The sequence below is a fragment of the Oryx dammah genome, unplaced genomic scaffold (genome assembly GCF_014754425.2).
Source record: "Oryx dammah isolate SB20612 unplaced genomic scaffold, SCBI_Odam_1.1 HiC_scaffold_29, whole genome shotgun sequence".
Classification (NCBI taxonomy): domain Eukaryota; kingdom Metazoa; phylum Chordata; class Mammalia; order Artiodactyla; family Bovidae; genus Oryx; species Oryx dammah.
Genome location: NW_024070213.1, coordinates 20,678,439 through 20,701,664, shown reverse-complemented (window position 1 = coordinate 20,701,664; position 23,226 = coordinate 20,678,439). Strand labels below are relative to the sequence as shown.

General features: G+C 45.1%; 1 protein-coding gene across 2 annotated transcripts in view; it reads right to left on the bottom strand.

Moving 5' to 3' along the window:
* Nucleotides 1-23,226, bottom strand: part of ETV6 (ETS variant transcription factor 6) — a 285,447-nt gene that overhangs the window by 82,998 nt on the left and 179,223 nt on the right. The window lies entirely within an intron of this gene.

Below are 23,226 nucleotides of genomic sequence, written 5' to 3'. Positions count from 1 at the left end.
GAGAGGAGGGAGAGGGGAGGAGGGAGAGGGGAAGAGGGGCAGGGGAGGGGAAGGGGGGAGGAGGGGAGGACAAGGAGAGAGAGGAGGAAGGGGAACAGGGGGAAAGAGAGGAGGGAGAGGGGAGGAGGGAGAGGGGAAGAGGGGCAGGGGAGAGGAAGGGGGGAGGAGGGGAGGACAAGGAGAGAGAGGAGGAAGAGGAACAGGGGGAAAGAGAGGAGGGAGAGGGGAGGAGGGAGAGGGGAAGAGGGGCAGGGGAGGGGAAGGGGGGAGGAGGGGAGGACAAGGAGAGAGAGGAGGAAGGGGAACAGGGGGAAAGAGAGGAGGGAGAGGGGAGGAGGGAGAGGGGAAGAGAAAAGACAGTGGGAGGGGAATTGTAGGCTTGACTGCATATCAACTGCATATCAGAGAGGAACGCGCTGACTGGGGATAGTGGAGGAAACACAAAAATCCAGTCTCTTCTGGAAACGCAGACTGTAGGCTCACAGACACGGAGCTCCAGACTGCAACTGGTATAAAACCAAGACACAACAAGTACACACAGAGACTATACAGTGTTCCCAGAGAAACCTCAAGTACTGTCCCCATTGCTCCTCTGATGAAACACCTTCAAGGCTCTGCACTGAATACATAACAGAATAAAACCACTCTCTTGACAGGGGCATTGAACACTCTAACACAGACCCTATCCAAGACCTTTCACCTGACTTTCCCTCCTACCTGCCCTGGACCAGCCACTCCCCCTCTGCTCCTCATGACCTTGCTGCTTCTGACTGGACCCCAGTCTCTCTCCAGCATTGCCTGCTGGAACTCACCCCTCTTTTAAGGCCTGGCACTAAAATCACTCTTTCCCTGAAACCTTCTTCCAAAAATGTCTCTCCTGCCTTTCTGCTTCCAGAATGCTCTGAAGATGTATACAGGATTCGCAGAAGCTGTGATAAATTAAGAGTTATCCACATCTGTGCCTTCTTCCCCACTATGCAATAAGCTCTAAACACAAGCCTACTCATCCCTCCACCCCCTCCATGGAACCCACCCTGGCTGTGTTCACACATTTGACTTGGCATGGGGCCAGGCTTGAGGTGTGCTTTTTGTGGCCACGGAAGGAACAAGAAGGCTTTTTGACCAGTAATAATGATTTATGCATTAAAATTGAATATACCCTATGAGGTCTGTCTCTCTGGCTAGAAAAGCCTACTATATAGGTTGGGTAGGCAATGAGCTGGAGATGAGATCTTAGGACCATAATATTAGGTCTGTCTATAGGGCATTTTGGACCCTAATCAACTGATTTATTCATTGGCTCTTCTTCCTAAGTTTTCCTTGCTTGGCATTTAAGAAACATTTTCCTTTCTGAAGTAGTTCATCATGAACTCCTACTTCTTCAGCTTCCGTAAAGCAATGTAGCAGAAGTAGAGCACCGCACACACACAGGCTTTCTTCTGTTTCTAAGAGATTAATTACTGAAAACTTCCAATGTGAAAAGGCAAAACATAAACTGAGATTTTACTGTATACCTGGTGCTTTGGAGATTCTATCTGTTGGATCTTTCCTGCAGCACTCGGAGGTGAATGCTATTGTTCTCATTTATTTTTCAGATGAGAAAATGCCAACACAGGCAAAGGGGTTCAATGACTTACAGAGATCCTGTGTCCACTGATTGCTGAGACCACGACTCACAGCCCAGACTGCCCGACTCCACAGTTTATGTCCCCACACCTCCAGTTCACAGCATATCACCAGGCGGCTCTAAAGCCTGGAGAGTATACCCCTTGCTCTCTCCCCTAATGGCACACGCTATCTGTGGCTTGGGACTTTGAACACCTGAATTCTGAGTGGGCTGTGAGTCCAGTGGAAGGATGGAAGGAAGGAAGCTGGTGTCTGATTGAAGTTTCCATTTGCTTCAGAGAAACATCAAGGAAAAGCAGGAGATGGTTGAATCTGAGTGACTTAAAGCTAGCAAGTGTATCAACTGCAGTGTGGACCCTTCAGTCGGCTCCTTCCTACCCTTTCTTAGTGAGCTCCAGGCTCCTGGGCACCCACCATCCTTTGGCCTCAACGGACAAGGATGGCTGAGGGTGGGCTCCTGGAGGGATGGCCAGGCAGGACCTCAGACTCCCCACCCCTTTGGTCTCCACACACGTTGATATCTGCCCTTCATCCAATAAAACTTAACTGAGCACTGAGTCTCGGGCAGTGATCTCTGTCAAACACGGAGCTGTGTTCCTGCTTTGCTTAAATGTTTTCAAAAGCTTCCTAGGGCTGCCTCAGTGCCTGCCTAACTCACCATGTCGCCCTCTGGCTGACCTGGCTCCAGCAGTGCAGACAGGCTTGCAGTTCCCAGAGGCACTGCATTCTCTGGCCTTTGTGCACACCACCCGCTCTGCCCAGGACGGGCTGCTTCTGTTGTCGGCCCAGTGAACCAGGCACTCTTCAAAATGTACTTAGATCTCTCAAGGCTCAGCTTCTTGGTGAGGTCTTTCATAAATTAACACCCCCGTAAGGATTAGACATGTGCCGTGTCATCCTCGGAACAAAGAAAAACTGGGACGAAACTGCCTTTTGCATCATTTTTGAGTTTCGAATCCTACGATGGCTGAGGGTTCCAGGCATTTCTACCACACCCAGCATATGGTTCTCCATGCTTGTGCTAAGTCACTTCAGACGTGTACGACTTTTTGCGACCCGGTGGACTGTAGCCCTCCAGGCTCCTATGTCCATGGGATACTCCAGGCAAGAATACTGGAGTGGGTAGCCATGCCCTCCTCCAGCGAATCTTCTGGAACCCGTGTTTCTTGTGCCTCCTGCATTGGCAGGCGGGTTCTTTACAAATGAATCTGTTGTATTCTGTTCAAAAATATTCTCAAATCTAAGTCACCACACCCTATACCTGGATGCCCTTTTCCTCTGAACTAAGTCATGGGAAATGGAGACCTCTGGCAACAATGGGCTTTCAAAAGTTGCAGCTTTCACAACAGCCAGAGGGGTCAGTGGTACAGACATTACTGTTCTTACTTCCAGCTGAGCACCCAGAAGGGAGGGAGGTAACTGGCTGCTTGCTCAAAGCTGCCCAACTAGTTTGAGGCAGGGCCAGGATTAGAAGTAAGGCCTCTGGCTCTCAGTCAAGGATTTGTCTAATACTCTGAACTCTGGAAGCAGAGGTGGTCCCCTGGGTCAGTGTCCTCAAAGGTACTCTCCACATGTATCCACCTGTTTATAAACAGGCCCTGGGGGACCAGTCACCTGAAAGGGTGACCCTATTCAATCAGGAGATTGTGGATAATGAATCGAAAGCCTTGTGTTTTGGTCCTGGTTGTCACCTGCCTTGTTTGACAAGGGCTGAGCTAAGGCATCATTGTCTTTGAGGCTGTTTCCGTCTCTGTAACATGGGAGTGACTCTTTCTATCAAGCCCGCCTCCCAGGGCTGTTGTGAGATCACATGAGATAATGGACAAGAAGGTTCTTAAATGTTACAATAGGCAGCATTCAAGAACTGTCTGCCTGCCAATGCAGGAGACATAAAGAGACATGGGTTTGATCCCTCGGTTGGAAAGACCCCCTGGAGGAGGACATGGCAGCCCTCTCCAGTATTCTTGCCTGGAGAATCCCATGGACGGAGGAGCCTGGCCAGCGTAGGTCCATTCGGTTTCAAAGTTGGACACAACTGAAGTGACTCAGCATGCACGCAGTGATAAGCACATACTCTACTCATGGTATACTCTGACTTCTCCAGCCAAGTGCGTGAACTGCTGGCCCTCAGGAGAGCTGGGCATGTCCTTTTCTGTTGCTTTAAGCCCTCTGTTTCCTTTTCCCTTTGCTCTGGCTGGGCGCCAGCTCTCGGTTTTCTGAGCTGAGCCTGCAGAAGCAGCACCAAGGTCCCCTGCCCTGTACCAGGACTACCCTGGTGGCAGCTGGCATCATGCTGGAGGCAAGGCAGAGGCAGTGGGGGAGGGGCGCTCTGCTCACATCTCTTTCTCCTCAGGTGTCTTTTGTCATTACTAACCCCCTTCCAAGACACTGGTAGAATTCAATTTCCTAAGGTCTTTGTGTTGTTTTTTGCATTTGTCTTTCTATTTAAGGTTTCCTTCAGGGGAAAGGATACAAACTGCATCTCACAATGAAGCCTGAGAGAGAGGTGTAGAGCTTGAAGAGGGCCATGGATCTGGGCTCTTGTGATGTGGATACTAAACTATTGCCAGTCTCTGAATGACGGTGTCAAACCCTGGCATGACTCAGAACACCTAGCAGAGATGGGCTAAGATCTCAGAGACGAACTGTGGGCAGTGTTTACGATGACCTGTCCACATGGTGGTGAGATATACCTGCTCTAAGTAAGAAATTTTGTCTTCTGGTCAGGTTTGAGTGATCATCTGTAGTTTGGATCCAAAATACTAGAATCTCTCTCTTTTTTAAACAAGGTTTGGTTTACAAAGCCAGGAAAGGATAAAAAGTTTAAAATTGGAGTGGAACCTAGAGAAATGATATAGATGATCTTTTTTTGCAAAACAGAGATAGAGACACAGACATACATAACAAACATATGGACACCAAGGGGCGGGGGATGAATTGGGAGGTTGGGATTGACATATATACACTACTGATACTATGTATAAAGTAGATAACTAATGCAAACCCAATGTATAGCACAGGGAACTCCACTCAGTGTTCTGCGGTGATCTAAAAGGGAAGGAAATCCAAAACAGAGGGGATATATCTGTATGTATAGCTGATTGACTTTGTTGTACAGTAGAAACTAACAACACTATAAAGCAACTGTATTTCATTAAAAATTATTAAAAAAAAAATTGGTACTTCTCTGGGAAGTCATGGTAGACCTGAATTTCCTTAAAAAAGATTTAAATAAAACACAATAGATACAACATAACAAACTCTAGTGAATATAATTTCAGTTTTCTTTGATTCCTGAGTGGATAATGCAGGATATTACAGAAGTTCAAGGTCACTATTAAAAACATCAGTTGTCACTGTACTGGTGAAATATATAATGTACCAGTTAATAAGAGCTTTACAAAGTCACAGAAGATCAGATAATAGAGGTTTTACTGTAACTGGGTTCATGATAGTTGAAAGAAATCAATGCTTTTTTCCAAAAAAAAAAAAAAAAAAAAAGACTAAATTACTTCTAGGAAATAACTCATGCTCTGTGAGAATAGGGCAGGGTTTACAAGGAAGTGCTCAGTTCTCCCTGGAAGAAAGGTGCTATATAATTGTAAGTTGTTCATCCTGTGCCTGAGGTCTTATCCACCACGCATCCAGCCTCTCCTTAAATGGAGTGGAAGATTTCTCCAGCCTTTCCTACATCCAAGGAACAACATGCAACTCGGATTCTTAAAAGAAGAACTCTTTTAAGGTCATGTTCAGAAGGACCCTTTGCTTACAGGAATTTAGGCTGGAATTAGAGTTCTCAGCTCTGACTTGAAGAAAGAGAGGGAGGAGGCGATGAAAGAAGGGAAGGAGGGAGGAGAGAGAGAGAGAGCCAGAGCCATGCCACACAGCACTTAGCCACCAAGGACAGAGTTTCTGCGCCATTTCATTAGAACATGAAACCTCTGCTGTTGGCTACGAGTCCACTGTGAGCCGAAAAGAAGCCAGTTCACTTCCTTAGCATCTGGGGTCCCATCACTCTGAGTCATGGCCACATTAACTCTGCTACTGAAAAAGCAAGAGCCTGGTAGCACAGCCAAATCCACAGTCACAATACGCAGCATCCCTAGGCAGGGGAGGTTCCTGTAAATGCAGGACTGTGGGCTGGGGTGACCTGGGGGTGGGCTGCGGAGAGAAGCAGGGATGAGAGGCTTTCTTTTTCAGTACTGGCCACTTTCTCCGTAGAAATCAATTCTCCCTAATTGCGGGAGGATAGAGATTTCTGATTTCCTGCATCTCTTCTAAAACAATGCATCCCGCCATCCCGAGAGGGCAGCTTAGCTGTGGCTGTGGGCTCTGGCTGGACAGACCTGGCCTGGCTGGGGAGCTGCTCGGCAAAGGGAGGACATTCACATGGGCTTCCTGGGGCCTCATGAACATCAGGGAGCTCTGCCGCTCAATCGTGTGGCAGGAAATCGCTAAGCTCTAAGGATAAAGACCAGCTGGGGTCCCTGGGAAGCTTTAGGACTCATTTCTATTTCCCCTCATGCTGGAGAAGCAGATTCCAAACTGCATTCAGACATAATATGGTCTGCAGCAAGGAAGAAATGAAACTTTAAATCTTCAGTCCTTCTCGTGGTACCCTCCCCTGCTGCTCTTGGGCTCACAGATGCCTTTTGTTATAGTCCTAGGGATGTGTACTTAAAAGAGAAATCGTGGTTTTGTAGCTGCCGTGAAAGGATGCTGAGGTGGGTGGAAGAGACCTGCCTCCCAAAGTCTGATGGTGATCTGTGTCAGGGAAACAGGGAAATTCACCAGAGACTGTGTTCCCACGCTAAAGCTCTCCCCAAAAGTGCCTGAGAGAGGGGTCAGAAAGAACCCCAGACAAGCACTGAATGTCCTTGATTGAGTGTGGGAAAGAGGAGGGGAGTTAAAGGAGGTTGGCTGCATTGCTTGCTGTGACTGATGAGGAAGGTACCTAAAATCATTTCCATATCCTTCCTCAGGGGACCAGTGTAGAAAACAGGCAGTCTGCTTACTGTGATCAAGTCTGACAGCACATAGCCAAAACACCACAAGAAATTAGAGGTGGAGGGGACCTCGGAGGGGATCATCACCAGCCTTCCGGTAATCAGGCAAGATCTGTGCCAGTTCACATGAGGAGTATGAATACTGTCCATTTCTCCAACGGGGGGGACCAGCTATGAGAATGAACAAGGAAGCAATAAAAAGCATCCTGATCATGTGGAGAAAGGTTCTTGATGAACAAATACCTCACTCCAAATAAAACACTTTACAGTGGCACATAAATTTCAGGTGAAGCCAAGGCATGCAGACATTTTTACTGCCATGCGTGTGCACCTGATTTCACAGGGATGCTGTTAGACAAGGTCAGCCTTATGCAAAATTTGGAAGGAGGCAAACTCCATCTCACCTCCCCAGATCTCCGTCCTTTTCCCTTTGATGACAGCACAAGGTATTAATATCACAGAATAAGAAGCAGCACAGGCTTTAGATCACGCAGCTCTGGTTTAAGTCCCAGCCCTGTCCCTGACTGGTCCATGATCTGAGCAGGACACTTTGTCTTGCTGCCGATGCAAAGAGCCAGCTCATTGGAAAAGACTCTGATGCTGGGAGAGATTGAAAGCAAAAGGAGAAAAGGACAGCAGAAGATGAGATGGTTAGGTAGCATCACCGACTCAATGGACATGAACTTCAGCAAATTCAGGGAGATAGGGGGTTTCCATGGTGGCTCAGATGGTAAAGAATCTGCCTGCAATGTAGGACACCCAGGTCCGATCCTGGGGTCAGGAAGATCCCCTGGACAAGGGAATGGCAAACAACTCCAGTATTCTTGCCTGGGAAATCCCATGGACAGAGGAGCCTGGTGGGCTACAGTCCATGGGGTGGCAAAAGAATTGGACACAACTTAGTAATTGAGCAACAATAACAAAAAGTAGAATTCAGCTCACAGGGAAAATTACATGTGTGAAAGTGCTTGGTCCCTAACAAGCACTCAGAAATGTTGCCTTTCTTCTTTTCTCCCTTCCCACCACCCCTTCTCAAAATGTGTGTCTAATGATCTACACATCCCTATCAATTAAAACATGCTTTCAGGAAAAGATCTAAAAATAATTAATGCTCTTGTGAAATGACCCCCCAGCACTTAATGAGCCATCTCCCCGGTCTGTGGGCTTTTTAAAACAAAAATCCATGTTCAAGGGGTAAAATACTAAGAGTAGAAATTCAGGCACTAAAGGGAGGGCCAGAAAGTATTCTGAAGGCAGCAAATCTTTTCTGGAAACTCCAAAACCAGACAGATAAGCAAATAACTCCAGGGGCAGGGTCACCATGGAATGTTCCAAAAGACACTGCTTCTTGGAATTGTCACAAGTCTTTGCTAAACCATTTTTCCTTCTTCTATTGACTGCCAAATGTTATATTTATGGTAACAGAGGATTTCTCTTTCTTTAGTTAGATTCTAAATGAATCTCATAATCTAGATATCACCAGAGAGTGAAGTAAAAGCAGAAAAAGATCAGCCGAGGTTGATTGAGATCCTGTTAAAAACAATATCTAGGCGATGATCAGAGTTGGTGAAGGAAAAAAAAACACATGAGGACCAATTATTTGCCGTACTACTCATGTAACACATGAGATTTTGTGTTAACAAATGTCACATGACAGAGTTCAAAGAACTTTCTGACAGACAGTGGTGTTTCAAAATGACAAGACTGCCTGTGGGACATCCCACCCTCTGAAGTCTCTAGGCAGAAGGTGGATGGTCATCACTCAATGAAGCTACAGGTGGGAAAAAAAAAAAAAAAACCCTGGCAGGGTAGACCAGATGATCGGGAATGTCCATCTAAGCCCAGGAATCCTACTCTTGAAGTTATAAAAGCATTGGAAAAGAAAAGTTAAGTCTGAGTCTTCCAGCAGGTGTAGGTTATTATTAAAGATGGACCCAATCCAGGATTAATTTGGGGGTTAATCCTCATCTGACACATGGATTCTGCTGATGGTGACAGTCATCATGTTTTAGACTGGCTCTTGCCAACTAGAACCTCAAGACACAACAGGTGCTTTTGGTCAAGAGTGGCTAAGGCTTACACTAACTTACACTTAAATTTTTAAAGAAACCATGGATTATGGCACACGGGTACTTGGTTCTGAGCTGCCGGGCCTCTGACAGAGATACAGATATTCATGCCTGCACTCCCTCACCACCCCCAACACACCTATGCTCATCTCTTTCCAGGTCTTCACAGATGCACTTGAATGATGGGTCTTCTGGGCTCCTTCTGGAATAAAGAAGTGATTTTCCTCTTGGGTTTACATTCAGGGGTTTTCTATTCCAAACATGGTGCTCTAGTGGCCCTCTCAACCCCTCTGTGAAGTCTCACTTTGGAACATCACAATCCTGAAGAACTCAGGAGAAAAGGGGGTTGGGGTTGACAGCCAGGCTCAGGGTCAGCTCATAGACATCTTGAAGTCAACTGCTCTAACCATCCCTACCCCATCCCAAGCAGCCACCAAGATCAGGCCTTTATGGTGGGTGGGTGTGTGGGGATCTGGCTTCCTTATAGAATAACGGCTGTCTGTAGATATTGATCCCTCCCAACCCAAAGGAAGATGCAGGAAGGAACTAAATTGAAGATAAGGAGCTGGGGCTACTGAATCAGCTATGCATCTGTGGCTTCTCTGTTTTATTTTTATTTTTTTTTAAATTAAAAACAAAACAATGATATTACAAAGATGCATACTAGGTCAAAACATATTGAGGGCTTGGAAAGGACCCATTATTTTGGATTATGTGTATCATTCTCTTCTTAGAATAGAAAATCAATAGTTGAGTATACACTTCTCCCATTTTACTTGTTTATTCTCATTCCTCCCCTCTTACACCTTTTCTCCTTGTCCTTCATGTCTCTCTGCGTTCTTTCTTATATTCATTTTGTGTTTTTCCTTCCCATTTCACAGTACTTTCCCCCTCCTCTTTATTCTTTCCTTCCTTCTTGCTGAACATTACATACCCCATCATCCCTTTACCTCCAGCCCCCTTTCCTCCCACTCCTATCATTACAATTAGGTCACCCAGGTATCCATGATTCCCTAAAGTCGCATTCCTCTACCCATCCTTCCTCTTCCCAGGGCTCCTTTATATTTCCTAGGTACCCTCTTGGGTTCCCTGATTCAATTCTAATGTATGGGGTTCTTTAGGGGGAGGGCAGGGCCACTTCCCACACAAAATCAAACAATGCTTGGGACACCAGCATGGTGTCCTAGAATTCAACAAGCCTGACACTATCTACCCAGAGGGAACATCAGGTCCCAAAGGTTGAGGCTCAGTCTTACAGGACTGTGCCTCCCCCACAAATTAAGCCACTGGTCCCAAGTCCAGATTGTCAGCTGTGCTTCTAACCAATAAAGTATAAATCAGAAAGTCCTACCACCTTCTCCTTCCTAGGGTTTGATTCACATGCTATACTGGCTCACAGAACTCAACACAGATTTTGCATACTAGATCACTGGTTCAGTATAAAAGGATATAACTCAGGAAAAGCCAGATGGAAGAGGTGAAGAGGGCAAGGTCTGGGGAAAGGGCAGGAGCTCCATGCCCCTCCCAGCACCTCCACATGGTCACCATCCCAGAACCTGCTCTGAACCCAGTCCTTTGGGTTTTTACAGAGGCTTCCTTAAATAGGCATGATTGATTAAATCATTGGCCATGGATTACTGGTTCAACCTTCAGCCCCTCTATAGAGAATACCCTCTATAATCACAGGACTGGTTCCCCTGGCAGTCAACCTGAATCTTTCAGTGTCTCCAAAATCCACCTCATTGACATAACAAAAGACACCTGTACCACGCTCAGTCCTTAGAAAATTCCAAGGGTTTTAGGAACCCTGTGCCAGAAACAGGGACCAAATACTTATTGCTTATTATAAATTACAACATCACATCTACTCTCAGCTACTGTTTTCCTCTTAGTGCTTTGTTGCCTGCTATTATCCCCTTCAATGTATTTCTCTAGGATACCACGACAGGTACTTTTTCCTTCTTATTGCATCCCATGGGGGAAACGGGTAGAGGTGGATGGATGGAGGTGGTGTGACCACAAGTGTGGCGAAAAATACAAAATTCACGTTAAAGCGAGAGTTGCTTACATAGTAACAGGGATTTGTGGGGCCCAATCCCATAGTTGAGATTTTTGTACTGAACTACATATGCCATTCTTGCTAACAAATGTTTGAAAACAATGAACTTTGCTGACCAAAGAAAAATAAAATAAAAGGGTTTAGTCTGAAAATTCTAGAAAAGGCTTAGAGCTGTTCTTTTTCAAGTGAATTTCATGTTTCCCTTTCATAATCCTTTCCTTGATTTATGGGTAGGTGTATTGTTGATATCATCAAGAAAGGCCGCTGCAGGCCTGGAAAGAGAAAAATATATGCTCCTATTATTGGGTTGACCAGAAAGTTTGTAAGATGTTACAGAAAAAAACTTTTAAAAAAGAAAAAAAAATTACTTATTTGGCTGTACCAGGTCTTTGTTGCGACATGTGGGATCTAGTTCCCTGACCAGGGATTGAACCCGGGCCCCTTGCATTGGGAGCATGGAGTCTTAACCACTGGACCACCAGGGAAGTCCCTTGAATGAGTGTTTTGGCTAATCCAATACTTCAGAATGTGCTAAGGTACCTCTGGTTCAGGAAGTTAACTCCTACTTTTGCAAAACTTCCACCTGCCATTCTTCTGTTCCAAAAAGAAAATAAAATCTGTGAGTCCAATCAAACAGCCATTACCCTAGTAACAAAAACACCCCTGGCCAGGTGCATCACGGTTCCCTGGAAAGGTGGTTAGTTTACATAGATACATGGAGGTAAAGCCTCCCCCTCTTTAAATATGTGTTCCTGCCTGGCAGTGACTAAAACCTAACGTGGGTTATTTGGTTAGTCTTTACATATGATTTTATTATGTGAGTACTTTTTTTCTCTCTCATCCACCTTTCAACAGGCTCAGAAATGAGAAAAAAAACTTTCATTTCTGAGGTTTCACGGCACAGCTGTCACCCTAATAGCTTGGGGCCCCACCTGCTCATGACTAATGAGCCTGCACACTTAGAGATCCTTGCCAGAGCCACCGCTTCCTAAGCGGAAGCCTGGCCACGGAAGCCTGGCCTCGCATGTGTTCATTGAAAGCCCCTATGAATCTAGATTTTTCTTCACTCTACCAATTCTCCCTGCTACTGCCCATTTCCGCAGGCGCTTCATAAAAAGTGACGCTCAGAACGCGATCTCAAAATCCACCTACTCTCCCGCGTGCACTTATTTTCTTTGAAATTCTTTAAGATCAAAATTAGGTAGATGCCTGCTTCTACTACAATTTACAACTGCAAGTAATTCGTACTGAGCTGTAAAAAGCCACACAGTTAAACAGCAGTTGCAAGAGAACCAGACTACTTAACGACAACTTTACGGCTTAAGCTTACCTGGAGATTTGCCACTGGTGGGCCTCAGACTCTGCCTACATTTTTAAAACCCAGAAAGAATTCTAAGAGACTGAGACCATTCACCCGTGTGACAATTTCGTGTCTTGACTTGACTGGGGAGGGACACCACCAAGGGACTATAAAAGTCACTGCTGTCTTCTAAAGAATATTTAGCATATTCAGAAATGTTAGGTCTTGGGACTTCCCTGGTGGTCTGGTGGTTAAGCCTTCACCTTCCAACACAGGCAGTTGCGGGTTCAATCCCTTGTCAGGGAGCTAAGAGCCCATGTGCCTCACAGCCAGAAACCAAAAAACTATAAAACAGAAACAATATTGTAACAAATTCAATAAAGGCTTTAAAAATGGCCCACATCAAAAAATACAAAAATCCAAAAAAAAAAAAAAAAAAGAAAGAAATGTCAGGTTTTGAATGAAGGCTGATTCCCCTGCTCAAATGAAGAGCTCACAGAGTTGAGCTCATCAGCTTCTTTGGTGCTGGCAGGATGAACACCATGTTTGTGCACCGTGAAGTTCGGAGAACCAAGACTTGTCAATTTATCCCTGTGCTGATAGTGCAGCTCAATGACCAAAAAAGAGCAAATATATTACGATTCAAATAAAAATATACTAAAGCTTAAAAGCTCCTGGAGCTCTCCTCTTTAATATTTTACTGTCTACTGTCTACAGCATGTAGCACCTTGTCATGAAACTTTTTCACAGGGAAACCTAGAATGGCTGCTTCATTATCAAATGATACTGACTGCACAGGACAAAGGGCTAAAGAGCTACCCATCTTTCTTTGGTGTCTGCTTCTTCATCGTTCCCAACTACCAACTGATAAGTTTGTACGTTAAAAAATTTATTTTATTGAAATATAGTTGATTTACAATGTTGTGTTTCTGCTGTGGAGCAAAATGATTCAGTTATACATATGCATATATTATTTTCCATTATGGATTATCATAGGATATTGAATATAGTTCCCTGTGCTATACAGTAAGACCTTGTTTATTCATCCGATATATAATAGTTTGTATCTGCTCATCCAAAGCTCCCAATCCATCCCTCCCCTACCCCTGCCCTCTTGGCAACCACAAGTCTGTTGTCTATATCTCTGAGTCTGTTGCTGTTTTGTAGATAAGCTCATTTGTGATATTATTTTAGATACCACCTATAGTGGTATCATATGGTATTTGTCTTTCTCTTTAATTGGTAAGCTTCTTAATCTTCCTGCAGCATGTTCTGCAATATGACTGGAATACTGGAATACTATCAAACTTTTAACCCGTCCACCATCTTCCAAGCCTACTTTCATCTGAGGTGTGGACAACAGAAACTTCCTTCCATTAGACTTTTAGGTCCCAGAACCATGACTTCCAATTATTTCTTTATACCTCTCACTTAACTTGACTGCAAAGACTGTTCCCCAACTCGACATCTTGATTATACTGTTCTGCTGAGGGGCTATAGTGACTTGTCCCAAAAGTTAATTGCAGCCTCTTAGCAGAACAGTAAATATTAATAGACGATATCATTTCATGCTCATAACTCTATGAGGTAGACTGTCTGGTTTACAAAAGAAGAACTGAGATTTTGTGAGGTCCAAGGTTACTCCGGAAACAGTCATGGCTGCTCATTGCTTTTAGGACAAAGACCAATATCCTTAAGGTGACTTTGCCTCACTCTCCCTCACCATCTTCGCCCCTTGCAGTTCTATAACATGTTGCTCTGGTTTCCTGCCGCAAATTCACCAAATGTGAATCTGGCTGATCTTTCTATTCCTTTAAGACCATATCCTCTTCAGGGCTCAGAGTTTTCACACACCTTGTTCTCTTTCCCAGAAATAATCTTGCCTCCTCTTGACCCAACTAACTCCTGCTAAGCTTTTAAATCTCTTCAATGTATGCGAGAGACTAGGCCAAGTTTGCACGTTTTGTGCTTTCGAAGCCGCCTGGAGGGCCGCATGGATACACTTACTCTGGAGTGTAACTGTCTGTCTGAGTCATACCTGTCTCTCTCCCTGCCCCTGTCTCACTAAACCATAGTGGAGGAATAAAAAAGGTACAAAGCCATGAAGAGACAGAATGGGAGATGCAGCAGTGGCAGTTAAGAGGGGTACACAAGATTTTAGAGCATGAAAAACAGATGGACAACTGGGATCTCCTGGAGTACGAATGGCAACCCACTCCAGTATTCTTGCCTGGAAAATCCCAAGGACAGAGGAGCCTGGCGGGCTATGGTCCACGGGGTCACAAAGAGTCATGCAACTGAGTGACTGGGCACAATTGCTATCTGACTCAGTGGAGTGGGACGATTGAACCCTACCTGTCTGCGGGGCGATATGACAGCAAGAAACAAGCTGGTTTTCCTGGCAGAACCCCCCAAACCTCAGACACTAGAGGTTCTAAGTGCTTCTGAAGACAGGAGGGCAAGGGGAGGCACTGGGGGTGTCTGTACTCCATTGCCCCGCCCGCAGTCCAGAAGCTGCTCCTTTGGGGAGATGACAGAACATCTGCTGGCTGGAACCAGGTTTAGTCAGCAGATGAGAAGGCCCCGGAGAGAGGACAGGTGAACACAGGGGATTTTAGTGAGAATCCACATAATGACTGCTACAAGCTCAAGCCCCTGCCCAGCCAGGCTCCTTACAAGCCAGAGACCACAGGACTTCTTTGGGGACAAACTCACTTGCCCCCAAAACTTCTGGAGCCTCCCATGAGACAGCCAGATTCCCATCCAGCTGGACCCCAGTTGATCCCAGCAGGCATCAAGTCCAATCTGTGCACAATGAATTGCCAATCATCTTTTTGAATAGATGCCTAAGAGTCACCACCCAATTAAAAAAAAAAAAGACAAATCAAGTGGTGAAAAGTGCTATAAAGGAAAACAGCGCAGGGTAAAGAGGACAGGGAGTGAAGGCAGATACCATTTTGGATAAAGCTGTCAGAGAAGCTTCTCCAGGAGTTGATATTTGAGCAAAGACTATGCCATGGGAATAACCGGAGGAACAGCCTTATAGGCAGACAGATGGCAAGTGCAAAGGCCCTGAGGTGGTCTAAGAAAAGCAAGACCAGTAAGGCTGGAGAGGACTGAGCAGAACAAAAGGTGATACAGGAGAGGTGAGACTGGAGCAGTTCACGGGGTTTATCGGGTCCAGATCATACAGGGCCAGGTGGTTCATACTCAGAATGTTTCTAAATGTAACGGGAAGCCAGTGGAAGTTTTGTAGCAGTGAAATGACACTATTTGGTTTCTATTTTATAGCAGATTACTCTGCAGAAAATGGACTAGGTGGCTGGTGTTCATTCTTGGGGAAGCCTGACTCTCCCTCACTACACACTGTTATGAGCAACATGAAGGAAGGGGCCATATTTGTCTAGGTCCCCAATACACATCTAGCACCTCATAGGAGACGTACTCACCCAGTAAATTATCTGTTGAGAGGATGACTAACAGCAAAGGTAGAACTAAAATCAGTTCTGAGAATCTCAAGCTTGTGGTCCCTCTAACACACTAATTAGACTTCCAGAAAATATAAGGCTACCTAGCAGACAGTCCTATGGTACTTTAATACAATTTTGATGAAGCCCATGACGTAATAATAATAATATCTTAGTTCCGTCTATAGCTATTATGACATCACTGCAATCTATTTTAAGGTAAGAGTACTTTGAAAATGGCAATTATTCTTATGTAGACAAATTGTGCTAATTAGTGTTTATAATGACAGCCTCTATTTATAACCTGTTCCAGTTAATCCCAGTCTACAATATGAACTCAAACATAAAACCAACAGTAAGTTATATTGCAAACAGGCCTTCTTTTTTCCCAAGTGGCCCAGACTAATTCGTTATTTTACATTTCCATATTTAAAGCTTATGCTGAGGCATTTTTTAAAAAACGTTTTTCCTCGCCTTTAAGTATATGCAGTATCATTCATCAATGATAATTTACCACTTTGAAAATCAATACTCAAATCATGAGGACAGCTGATCCTTAAAATAAGGTGAAAACGTTCACAACTTTTATGCACTTTACACTGTCTAAAACCTTGTTCCTTTTTTACCTTTATGATTCATTTATTCAACAAACATGTACCAAGACTATATGCCAAGAATGGAAAAATATCATGTATACAAAGATAAACAATGGTCTCTGTCTTTTAGGAATCTAACAGGCAGACTTCTTATCAGCCAACAAATTTCTTCCTGGCTAATTGTAATTTTTTTCATGCTTCCCTAATTTGCAAGAATGTAACCACAAAACCCCACCTATAAATAGTCCAGTTCATTGATTTATTCTGATGCTGCAATGATCATTTCTTATTAAGAAAGCAAGAAAGACCCCCAGCTTGTGGCAGAAGTTTGGGGAGGTGGGACTCATAGAAGCTTCCACTGAATGTAGGACACTTTGGAAAGGAAGGCCACCATAGCCCCTAACCAGGAAATAACACCTGTTAAGAAACTTGTAGAAAAATGAACTTGGCTTGGGGCAAGTCAAGTGATTAAGAGACATTCTTCCAGTAACTGTCTAAGCAAATGGGAATAGCTAGAAAGAGGACGAGGGGGTCAATTATTTTTATTATATGACAAGGGCAGGGCCAGTAGTAGAGGCTACAGGTCACCAGGGCGAATTCAGCCTAATTATGAGACCAAGCTTTTAAACTATAAGCTGGGCTATGAGAGTCACCTACAGAAACCTATAGAATTCTCAACACTGGAGATATTCAGAGTTCAGTTTCACTCCAAGGGATGAGTTAGGAATAATTAACTTGGCCCAAATGATAACAAACAACAAAATAAAGCACCAGAGGTCCAGAGCAGGTCAAATGAACATAATGCCTACTGTGAGAACTATGTGCTCAAGGTTGGTCGTCCTGTGGTACATAAAGATAATTTACACTTGGTGTTAAGAGAACCACGTCACATACATAGTCAACTGTGTCTACCAATGACAAGGATTAATTAAAATTCCCTGTCCATATGTGATGGCTGAAGTGTCTATAGTAGTCATGAACCCATAACATTGAAGAGTCATAGGGATGTATTTTAACATGATGAGAAAGAACCAGATTTAATATGATTAGGAAGAACCTCAAGACATGTTTCAGAGCCCCCTCAATGCTTCCAGACAGAAGATCCCTGCAGACACCAGTCTCTTTAGAAATCTAATCAGGGGACTTTCCTGGTGGTCCAGTGGCTAAGACTCTGTGCTCCCAATGTAGGGGGCCCAGGGTTCCATCCCTGGTCGGGGAACTAGATCCCACGTGCTGCAACTAGGACCCAGTGCATCCAAATATATATATATATAATTTTTTTTTTAAAGAAATCTAAGTAGTCCATTTAACTGTGAGGGCTGATCTAGGACAACTTGCTGATCACAAGTTTTTGCTTCGAGAAAATGCTGCCGAGTGAGACTCTTGAGGCTTCTGTACATTTGTACATTCTTGCCCTCTCAGACTCTGAGAAAGCTGGGATGGACCTTCCCAGCCTTTAGGGCAGCTGAAGTTTGGAGGTTTAAGTGATTAGTGTTATCAGACCTCTGCAGCGTCCTCACCAACAGGAAGTTTCCGCAGAGTTTCCATCACCGGAAATTTCCTGTGAGGAAGCCCTTACTGCACAAACAAAGAGCTCCTCAGCACCCCTACCCGACCCCCACCAGAACCTGCAGAGGTGGCAAAGGCAGAGTGGGCAGACAGGGGTGGGTGTAAACAGGACCTGAGGGGCAGGGGCAGACAGCATGGGGAGAAATGCAGGGGAACAAAGAAGCCCTTTTACTTCCTTTGGCCTGGAGTTTGTCAGAACGTTGCTTACTAACTGGTTGCTTACTAACTTTCACCTCTTGGCCTGACCACACTGAATTTGGAGAGAAAAGACCTAAGGAGAGTGAAGGGTCTGCTGGTCAACCTCCACCCTTAACCTCCGACTCTGTTTCCCCCAACTGTATAAGGGAGGATGGTGATGATTAAATGAGACAGTTTAATCCATACATTAACATTGGTGAACTATAGGTGGCTCACGCTTGTGTGCTACGTTGCTTCAGTCGTGTTTGACTCTCTGTGACCTTATGGACTGCTGCCCACCAGGCTCCTCTGTCCATGGGATTCTCCAGCCAAGAATATTAGAGTGGGTTGCTGTGCCCTCCTCCAAGGGATCCTCCTGACCAGGGATTGAACCCACATATCTTATGTCTACCTGCAGTGGCAGGCAGGTTCTTTACCACTAGCACCACCTGGGAAGCCATAGGTGGTTCAGTGGTAAAGAATCTGCCTGCAATGTAGGAGACTCAGGCAGGAGACAGGGGTTTGATTCCTGGGCTGGGAAGATACCTTGGGGAAAGAAAAGGGCAACACACTCCAGCATTCTTGCCTGGAAAATCCCAATCCATGGGGTCACAAAACAGCCAAACAAAACTGGGCGGTGAAACAAAAACAAGAACAAAAGTATCATATAAATGTAAAATAGGACTAGCCTTGTGGCTCAGCTGGTGAAGAATCTGTCTGCAGTGTGGGAGACCTGGGTTCGACCCCAGGGTTGGGAAGATCCCCTGGAGAAGGGAACAGCTACCCACTCCAATATTCTGGCCTGGAGAATTCCATGGACTCTATAGTCCATGTGGTCGCAAAGGGTCGGACGCGACTGAGTTTCACTTCTTCACTTCATCATAACAGTATCTCCACTACAGCAAATGCCGGATGACAGTCTGTTACCTGAAGAATAGCTTGGTCTCTCCCTGGGATGACTGTTCTGATTCCCAGTCTCTGTCAAGACCCTCGGAATGAATCAGAGCACCAGCTGTGGTAATGGAGCACTCTGATTACACACCTGGATATTTGGGAGGAGGCATCAAGATTTCTTAAACAAGCTTTTATTTTCCCAATTGTAAGGAATATCTCCAAAATGTAGGAAACTGGCCTGAATGCTCTAGGCCATAGCCAGAGAGCAGCCTCCTGAATGAAGTCAGATAACTTTGGGGAAAAAAAAAAACTTTGCCAAGATCAGAGTTTTAGAAAGAAAGTTCAATTGAGAGGTCTATTTTGCTCTCTTCCAGTGAATTCATTTCTCTGTTCACATATTTGCCATTCTCATGCAGGGAGTCTCCTCGGAATAACGTAAAACAAAATCACTCGTCCCCCATGATGAGGACAACTTTTCAGTGAACACAGCTGATTCTTTGTCTCACCTGTATTTTTAAATTTTATTTTTAAAACCATGATATATTGATACTTGTGGGCTTCCCTGGTGGCGCAGTGATAAAAAATCTGCTTGCCAACGCATGAGATGCAAGAGACCTGGGTTTGATCTTTAGGTTGGGAAGACCCCTGGAGGAGGGCATGACAACCCACTCCAGTATTCTTGCCTGGGGGAATGCCACGGACAGAGGAGCCTGGCGGGCTACAGTCCAGGGGGGTCACAAAGAGTTGGACATGGCTGAGCAACTGAGCACATATTGATACTTACACTACTTGAGGGGGTAGACTCCAAACTCAGACAATGTTTGCCACATAATACTCTGGCTTTTTAATTGTTTCTGGTGAACCTCTGGCCACATAACCTTGAAGAAAATTTTAAAACCGGAACCTGACATTTCAAGATAATTCTGCAGGTTCATTCTTTCAAGGGTCAATACCACTGTCTTTTGTTTACTGACCTGTTGCAAAAACAGGCCTGCATTTCAAGTTTCTAGACTACAAAGAGGGGAATCCCCCCACCCAAGAGAGAGGGAGAAAAAAGAAAATTCAACTTTTGAAGAAAGGAGGCCATGAAAACAGAGACTAAACATGTGACAGTGGAGCCTGTAGGTCAAATAACAAAAAAGGACAATACAGTCAGTCAACAGAGCACACAGACACGTATTTTTAATAATAACAAATGATGTTCAGCCTGGTTGGTATGGGACTGTATGATATTATCACGAGTGTCTTTTGTTTCAGCCCCATCGTGTGAAGGCCTCCCTGGAGCATCCCCTTAAAATCAAGTGGGTTCCACTTTACAAGCCTTTATTGACCACAAACCATGAGGCAGATGTGGACCCTGTCCCTAGAAGTCACTTTCTAGCAGGTGACGTGGACACAGCACTGAGTAGCATACAGCAATGAATTCCTGTCCAGGGACCAGCCCTGGAGAGGACAGGGGTTCTGCCCATCAGGGGAGAGGGAGAGGGATGGATGGCGAGGCAGGTGATGCACAAGAGGACAAGGTCCTGCTGTGTGACCCAGAACACAGCGTGGACTACTGTCAGTCCTTAGCTGGTCACTCCCCTCCCCCACCCCAGGTGAAACTCCCTAAGGACATAAGCTGCTACCAGGCTGCGACTGGTTCTGAAACTCAAACATAGCCCTCCCATTCAGAGATGGACTCCCAACAGCAGTGAGTGGAGGCTGTAAAGAAATAAGTACTTGGATGCAAAACAGAAGCTCTAGGACAAACTTCCTTCAATGCAAATCATTGGAGCTGAGCCTCAAAAGCCTTCCCTCTGACTCAGGCCAGAACCACATCTCAGTGACTTCCAATTTGTACCAATGAGAGACTTGAGGGAAAAATCCATCTAACTCTCTCAGCCTCTGCCTTGGGTTCGGCACTTTTCTGTCCATGATTTAATTCTCACCTCAATTCTGAGAGAGGAATTTTTTTTTTTTAATTCCCCAGGTTAGGCAGAGAAACTGCAAAGAAGAGAGAGAAAGTGACCTTCCCTTTTAAGGACTTTTCCTTCCTAAGTTGGGGCTCAGAAAGCTAGTCATGGTCTTACTGGCCTTGACAAGACCTGCCAGCAACCTCCTAGCCAAAGTGCCACAGAAGTTTCCCAGACATTCGGCGTGGGGGCAGGGGGTGAGGTCCAGCTCTATTGGTCAGACCACTCGGGCTGAGAAGTGTGGCTATGAGGCATTCCTCAGAACTTCATACTTGATTGAACCAACCAAATGCAGGGTTCTCCTATTGGTTTTGGTCACGCTTATCAGCTGGATTTATCACTCTTGTCTTTCATTATAATCCGTAACAGCTCATGTTTTCTGAGTCAAATAGAAATAAATCAAACACCCAAATGTCTACTACTCTTTTGTATCTGGGAAGAACAAACACTACCTACTCCAAGGCTTGGATACCAGTAGTCATGAGGGAGACTTGAGGCTGATGAGTGGATTCCAACTAGTTGGGGGTGCTCAAGAGGAGGTAGGTGCTTCATGCAGGCTCACCAGGCATGGGGTGGGGGGCAGAAAGACACACACGGACAATGGGACACTGCTTGTTTGGGAAAACCCTAAGGAAGTGTCTGGAATGCTGTGAAAGATGGGAGGCAATGAGGGAGTTCTCTTGGCAAATTTTAAAGCTGTATTAGCCCATTCTCTCCTCAACCTACATGGATAAAAATGTCTGTGGGTAGCTGTCTCCTCTTCTTCCTCTCCCTTCCCCCTCCTGCCTTTAGTTAATTGCAGCTGTGGTCAAGGGCCTGCAGCCAGAAGTCCCACAATGCACTCCTCCACAGGAAGTTCCCAAGATCTCTTCCTGAACAGGAAATTTCCTGTGGTCCAACAGACATTCCTCTCAGCGTTTATCACTCACATACATTTGTTTTGGCAGATACTGGGTCTTGGGTAAGAACAACAAGAAACGGTTGGAGGGAAAGCTACCTTGGGCAAAAAAAAAAATTTTTTTTTAAAGCAGTTATTGTCAGGAGAAGAACGTGTGACTGAATTAACTCCCATCTCAAAGGAAAATAAATAACCTTCAAAATGGACTCAAGAGATCTGAAATGTAAGAATGTAAATGTGAGAATGTAACTATCACTCCCATGGCTATGTAACATGTGAACTTTAATTTGTAACTCACAGTGAAGACACATTGGCTTTTGTGTGTGTGTGTGTTGGGGGGGTGGTTGGTGCACAGTGGCAGGGACCAACTTCAAAGCACTTAGCAAAATTTCACTTAGAGAAAATTTTGGTCCTGATAATTAGCATGGCTACAAAGTGATTTAGATTTCAAACACTTGTTACAACTTCCTTACCTTTAGGCCCTCTGCCTGTTCAGTCACTCCAGTCATGTCCAACTCTTAGCGACCCTATGGACTGTAGCCCGCCAGGCTCCCCCGTCCCTGGGATTTTCCACGCAAGAATACTGGAGTGGGTTGCCATTTCCTCCTCCAGGGGATCTTCCCAACAAAAGGACTGAACCCACGTCTCCTCCATGTCCTGACTTGCAGGCAGGTCTTTACCCATTGAGCCACCTGGGAAGCGCTACCAGTTATGCCCTAATAGAACGTATTTCCTCATTTCAGAATCCTTCCTATCTCCCACCACTTCTAAGGCCTCAGTCTACACTTTTCTGAGTGTCTCAGAAACCAGTTGTTTCACATCTGTCTTTCTTCCCTGTAGCTGAGTCCCCAGTTTGGGAAGCTACAATAGGCAGGAAGAGAAAGGTGTGAGGACTTGAGAATGACCAGCATCATTTTCCCTCCTAACTGGTGTTTCTGACTCCCGTCTTACCTTACATCATTCTTCACAGAATTCCCAAGGTATTTTTTCTAAATACGAACAAGGAGCATGTCACTTCCTTGCCTAAACTCCTTCAAGGACACCCACAGGTTTGAGGGTAAAATTTAATTCCATGCCCTGTGCACTAAGCACAGCAGGCCCTTTCGGCCTACCTTCCCAGTTTTATTTTCCTAGCATGCATCATTTCTTTTCGTCTTCCTTAGACCCACCTTAACCTTGACGTTCCTTCATTTGCTGCTGTTATTCAGTTGCTAAGTCGTGCCTGACTCTTTGTGACCCCATGGACTGCATGTGCAGTTCTCCTCTGTCCTGAATATCTCACGGACTTTGCTCAAACTCATGTCTATGGAGTTGGTGATGCCATCCTCTGCCATCTCATCCTCTGCTGCCCCCTTCTCCTCCTGCCTTCAGTCTTTCCCAGCATTAGGGTCTTTTCCAGTGAGTCAGTTCTTCACATCAGGTGGCCAAAGTGCTGGAGCTTCAGCTTCAGCATCAGTCCTTCCAGTGAATATTCAGGAATGATTTCCTTTAGGATTGACTGGTTTGATCTTCTTATAGTTCAAGGGACTCTCAAGAGTCTTCTTCAGCACCACAGTTCAAAAGCATCAATTCTTCAGCACTCAAGCATCTTTACAGTCCAACTCTCACAT